Below are 6,000 nucleotides of genomic sequence, written 5' to 3' on the forward strand. Positions count from 1 at the left end.
GAAGGCCAGTGTGTGCAGGGCCCACAGAAGCAATGGGGAGGGCTTGAGTGGTCCCAGAGGTCAGCATGTGGCTCCGGCCGGAAGTGTTCATTCGTTTACCTCCTCGTTCTGTAACCAAACGTCACCAGGGGACCTGTTCTCAATCCTTACAGAAGGTACTGAGGACAAAGGCAAGGATACATATTAGCAGCTAATACTTAACTGTCTAAGTTTCTGTGCTTTTTATAAATATTAATTTATTTCTTCCTCACGACAAATCTGTGAGGTAGAATCCTTGATTTTTCACTACTTACAGATGAGGAAACTGAGGCACGGAGATGTTAAATAACCTGACCAAGGTTCCACAAAGTCCTTGACGTGTTGCTGTCCCAGAGCTAAGGATTCTGGCAGAAGGAGGCCCAGAGAGCCAGAAGAGGCAGTAGTCCCACCTCGGGGAGGGCTTCTGGGATGACCAGAGGGGGCACGGAGAGGGAAGCCTCAAGGATGAGGAGGAGAGTGCCATGTAGCGAGGCTCGGGAGGTACATGCCATTGAGACATCCCCCCACCAGCCCTCCCTCCCAGCCCCAGTGCAGTGGGGGGGGGGGGGCCTCAGTGCAGGGGAGTTAGGGACTGTCCACAGCCAGCGGGAGTGGTGGGAGCTGAGGACCGTGAGGAATCAGAAGCCTAGAAGCCTAGAGGGCCTGCCAGCCAAGCAAAGGCACACATGGCTTCCAAGGGGCCAGGGCCAGCCCTCACCCCGACCGAGAACCCAAAGGAAGCCCAAAGGGAACCCAGAGTGTCTCAGGGGGAAGAGGGGCAGTGCTGCAGGGGAGTCTGTCGCAGCCAGAGCCCCCCCCCCCCCGCCGACCCCGCCGCCGGGCCCACCAGCACACCAGTGCCCCCCCCCCCCCAGCACACGGCCTGCGCCCCCTCCCACCCAGGTTCCTCTTCATCTCTCCCCCGCCTTCCTCTCCCATACACGTGAGAGGGGCCCACGCCCGGCGTGCCGTGCCAGGGCAGCCGTTCAGCCCAGCCTCCTTCACACCCGCCAACATGCACACCATTACACACACGCACACGGGCCCCCTCCCAGCCCCGCCAGCCCTGAGCACTGTCGTATACACAGCGTCCGCGTGTGAGAGAAAGAGAGAGAGAGAGAGAGAGAGAGAGAGAGAGAGAGAGACGGGGTGTGTGGAGCAAGGAGCAGTCCCACTGCAGCCCAGGCTCCAAGGCCAGCAGGGTGTAGCTGTGTGGCCTTAGACAAGCCACCTCACCTTCCTGCCCTTCTCTTGCTCATTCACTATATAGAGAGGACTGGGTCCTGGGACCCCGCCCAAGCAGCTGTGGGGATCAGCAACTAGACTTTCCATCTCCAGCATGAAAATGTGCCACAGGCTGAAGGCAGGTGTCAGGGTGACTCCCCCCGCCCAAGCCTGGCCTCGACCCCCCTCATTCACCACTGCAGACACAGCCCCAGCCTCCTAGCCTGGCATTTCATGCTCACCTGTCCAAACCCTTGGTTCCCAGGAGGAAAGGCTCAAAGAGGGGTGTGGCCATCTCCAAGGTCACAAACGAGTCAAGGGCAAAGACTGAACACCACCCTCCCTGGGGTCTCTGACAGCTCCTTTCAGCTTGGAGAGATTCCGGGTGTCGCCCTCGGAGCTGGGGCCGCCAGCATGGAGAGGCTGCCCTCCCCAGGCACATGCAGGCAGGTGCAGGGTGGGCAACGGTCCGCCAGCTCCAAGGAGAGCCTTGCTTTCACCTCCCCAGGCCAGGACGCAGGCCAGCGAGATGGGAACAGGGTTGGAGGTGCCAAATATGAAAAACATAATAGCCTTGGTTTATTAACTATGAGTCAGGAACCCCTCTGAGTTTTTTATATAGATTATCTGGTTTAATCCTTGCAGAAGCCTGATAAGGCAGGTACTAATAGTATCCCCATCTCACTGATGTAAGTATCTTTTTACAGATGAGGACAATGTTAATTAGCTGGCCCAAAGTCATCCAGTGTGTAAGTAGGGGCAGGGGCAGGATTTAGAACCCAGGAGCCACCTTCTCAACCTCAACCCGCCTCAGGTTGATTTCCTGCCTCTACTCGCCACTGTTCAAAACCAAAGAACTAAGGATCCCCTCCCACTCCTTGCCGGCCCCCCTACTTAGCTTTCCCAGAAGAGAGACCTCTTTCTTGTCTCCTTCGGGGACATCTTGTCTCCAAGGAGGTGGCAGGTGGTTTAGTTCCGCTCTGGGTCCTCTTGGGGAAGCTGCCAGCGGCAGAAAAGGTGAGGCATGGTGTCTCCCGCCCCCCACACCACCATCTTTCTGGGGGGTCTCCCGGAGGCATTCAGACAGCAATTTTCTCTGGGGGCGTTTCTCTGTGATCCAGGCCCGCCCGAGATGTGGGGAGGAAGGAGACGCTGCCCAGGGCTGTGCACACCACTAGATGGCAATGTCGAGCCCTGGGTACCAGCTCCGGACTCCGGGAGGGCGGCCGCTCTTCCCGCCGCCCCCAACTCCAACGCGCCCGCGAGCACAGAGGAGGCTCCAGGGCAGGGCCTCCCAGGGGAAGGACGCGGTTCTCCCCACCCCTTCACCCCCTCCCCCGCCAAGGCCCGCCTGGGAGCTGCCCTCGACTCCACGCGGGTTCAGTGGTGGAAAAGTTAAGGGCGCCCGACTTACACTCGGCCCCGCCGAGGATCATGTGGGCGGGAAGGCGAGTGCGAGTTCTGTTTGTGTGTGATTACTGGGGAGCGCGAGTAGAAGCTAGTAGCTGCATGTGCGTGTGTGCGCGCTCGGCCACGCCTGGATACCAGTGTGCCCGTGTGCGCGTGAGCGGGCCCGTGCCATGTGGACACGTGCTTGTGCATGCGTGTGCGGTCCCGGGGTGCTGTGGCCTGGGGGATGCACACGATTCGAATGTGCCCTGTCCCTGTGAGTTTGTGTACAGGAGCAAAGGCAGGGTCCACAGCAGGTGACCTGACTCGGTCCAAAAGCCCCTGCCAGGAGACGCAGCTCAGACTTTGGCTGTCTCAGCGCAGAGAAGACCAAGTCAAGAGCCAGTGTCTGGATCGTGCTCCGCTCGTGGGTGGGGAAGGGTCGTGGCCAGGACAGCAAGGTTAGACTACAATCTGGGCTGCAACGGGTACCCTGACCTTGGGGCATCGCCTTAGCTGGCACCCGGTGGTGTCCCCGGTCCCAACGCTGCGGTGTGGGTGGCGTCCCAGCCTGTGACTGACTTCTGTCGAGGGGCTGCTGCTTGAGTCGCCCCACTAGCCTTACAGGACACCAGGCTCAGCTCAGCCTGCCCGCGGAGCATTATGCCCAAAGGGTGCCCAGTCCGCCCGCGAGAGTGTACCAGCAGCACCCCAAAACGCGGAGGCCCAGCCAGGGCTTGGGTCAGTTGAGTGTAATATTCTAACGCTCCCACACTTCTAACCTTGCACCCCACCAGAGAGGCACCGTCTGGCCCCAGCATCTTGAGTGGGCACCTGATTTCTCAAGCCCTGGGCCTGGGAAGACCTGGAGGGTATTATTTGGGCTCATCTAGAGGCTCCTCCAGAGGCTCCTTCAGGTCTCCGTCCTGGTCGATGGGGCCCTGGCTCTCTGGTGCCCCGCCCTCCCCCCAAAGCCCTAGCACGCAGTTCTTGCAGCCTCTGGGCGTGGGCACCATGCTTTCCCGGGTTCTGGAGCACCCCCCCCCCCTTTTCCGGACGAGAACGGAGCGCGTGCTCTGGACGACGTGGGGAGGGGGTTGGGGTGTGGGTCCTTGGTTCTCAGGCATTCACTGTAGGGCTCTGGGAAGGCTGTGGCCCCTGAATCCGTCCTTGGGGCGGGAGAAGAGACTCAAGAGTTCACAGGAGGGAGAAGGAGCTCAGGAAATTTGGAATCGACATTGCGCTGACACTTCCGCCACTGGGCCTGGGGCTTGGCTCTGGCTCTCCCGGGCTCGGAGCCTGGGCAACCGCAGGGAGTAGTCCTGGAGTGGGGGAGGGGCACCGGGAGAGGGTAGTGGTGTTTCCGTCGGGGTTCAAGGTCGCGGATGGAGGACTTCGTGGACCGGAGTGGGCTGGCAGCTCCGGGGGTGGGGGGCGGGGAGACGGGCGGGAAAAAGGCTCCTTAGGGCTCCAGCGCCCGGCGCCCTCCAGAGCTGCCAGTGGGAGGGCTGGAGTGCGGGGTCCCGCCCCCGACGGCTGCTCCAGGTGCCTTGAGGGCTGTGGGCGGGCACCCCCTCCCCCGACCTCCTGAATGTCCATTCCTTCCCAGAGGCGCACCTGGAGAAGCTTCCGAGACTCTGGGTCTTTCTTCCAGCGGGGCCCCTCACCCACCGGCCCTGTGCAGCTCCCAGCACCGCTCTCGCCCCCAAAGGAGCCTGGGGACCCGTCCCAGTGGGACTCGCCTCCGGGGAGGGGAGCCTCAGAGGGTCCGAGAGCCCCGCGTCCTTCTCTCGCAACCGTGTCCCCCCGCCCCCGCTCCGCCGCGGAGTCACTTACCAGACACCTCCGCCCCGGTCCCCTCGCACCTGACAGACGGCAGGACCAGCGGGCGGCCCGTGGGCCAGCGGGCGGGGCGCACGGCCGGGCCGGGGGCGGGGACGGGGTGCCAAGGGGCGGCCCCTGCTCCGCCCGCAGCTCCCGGCGCTGTGGCTTCGACTCGCGCTCACGCTCGCACTTTTCCCCGAGCCGCGTGATGTCACGGGGAAGCAGCCAATCCTGGTGGGGCCGCGCCGCCCGCCCCGGACCGGCCACCCAACTGCGACGCTCGGGGGGCACCACCCGGGGCGTCGGGGACCCCAGCTACGCGCGCCCCTCACTGGAACCGGCCGGCAGCTTCCAGCTCGGGCACGGTGGGGCACCGCCCACGGTCAACAGTACGGCTTAGCGGGGGGCGCTGCCCTCCCGGGAGGCAGAGATGGGGGGAGGGTGGGGTGTCCGCGTTGTCATGGGGACGCGGCGCCCCCTCGCGGGGTGGGGAGGGAGCTGGCAGCCCCGTCTGGCTGCGCTCTCCGCCTCCGCTCTGACCAAACACCCGGGCCCCGGAGGTGGTCTTGCGCCCAGCCCGGACCTCACTCCCTACGGGTCTCCGCTCACAGTGGGACCTCGGAGGCGCGAGTGTTTGACCCCAACGAGAGGTTACGGGTGGGTGGGGTCGACTCAGCCGTCACGGTTCCGTCGGGGCGGAGAGCCGAGGGCCGGCAGTTTCCAGTCTCAGGGCCGCATGTTGGCCGCCGGGCAGCCAGAGAAGAGGGGCCGTCGGGGCCTGGGAAGGAGCTGGAGAGAAGACAGGCAACAGTCCGCCAGGGAGAAAGAAGCCCGCCCATCGCGCACAATGCCCGCTTGGCCCCCCACCCCCACCGCCTGGCTCCCCGCTCCCGAACTCCAGGCCGGAGAAGGGGTGCGCATCCTCCCTCCAGCCCTAGGATGAGACGCGAACCCATTCAGCCGCGGCCTGGTGGGCGACTTCACTGATGCCTGTGAGGGAAAGCTGATTGCCCAAGGTCACTTGGGGCGGAGCCCGGAACGAGACCCCAGAGGGCGAGCTGCCGGTCTCTTAAGGTCTCCGCGAACCTCAGTGGCCGGAGCCTGAGGATTCGGGGTCTTGCCTGCGCGAAGCGGGAGGGCCTGGGAGTCTGCGGCTGAAGCGCCCGCGGGATTGAGTCGGTGGCTTCAGCACCTCGGAGAGCTCCGCCCGACCGACGCGACACCCGCGTTTCCGCCTCCATCGGAGATGGCCCTTCCTGGGGCCAGCCAGGGTTGGATTCGTCAACCCACGCCTAGGCCCTGAGGCCTGTCACCCCCAAACTCTTTGAGCACAAACACCCGGTTAACCTTCAGACCGCTGATTCCTTGTCCTGGAAAAACAACATAGGTCCCGCCCCCCCCCCGCCCCCCGCCCCGCCTTGCTCCAGGACAGGGTGGGGGTGCTGTGAGGGGGACTGCAGAGGCAGGTAAGGCAGTGGGAGGAGAGGTGGCAGGAGCTGCCAGAGAAGGGGTAGGAACTGGGGCAAGACCCAGCACTGCGGGGCT

The sequence above is a fragment of the Lynx rufus genome, unplaced genomic scaffold, assembly GCF_022079265.1.
Source record: "Lynx rufus isolate CCGP_SWC_20201006 ecotype Redwood Valley unplaced genomic scaffold, mLynRuf1.p SCAF_9, whole genome shotgun sequence".
NCBI lineage: Eukaryota > Metazoa > Chordata > Mammalia > Carnivora > Felidae > Lynx > Lynx rufus.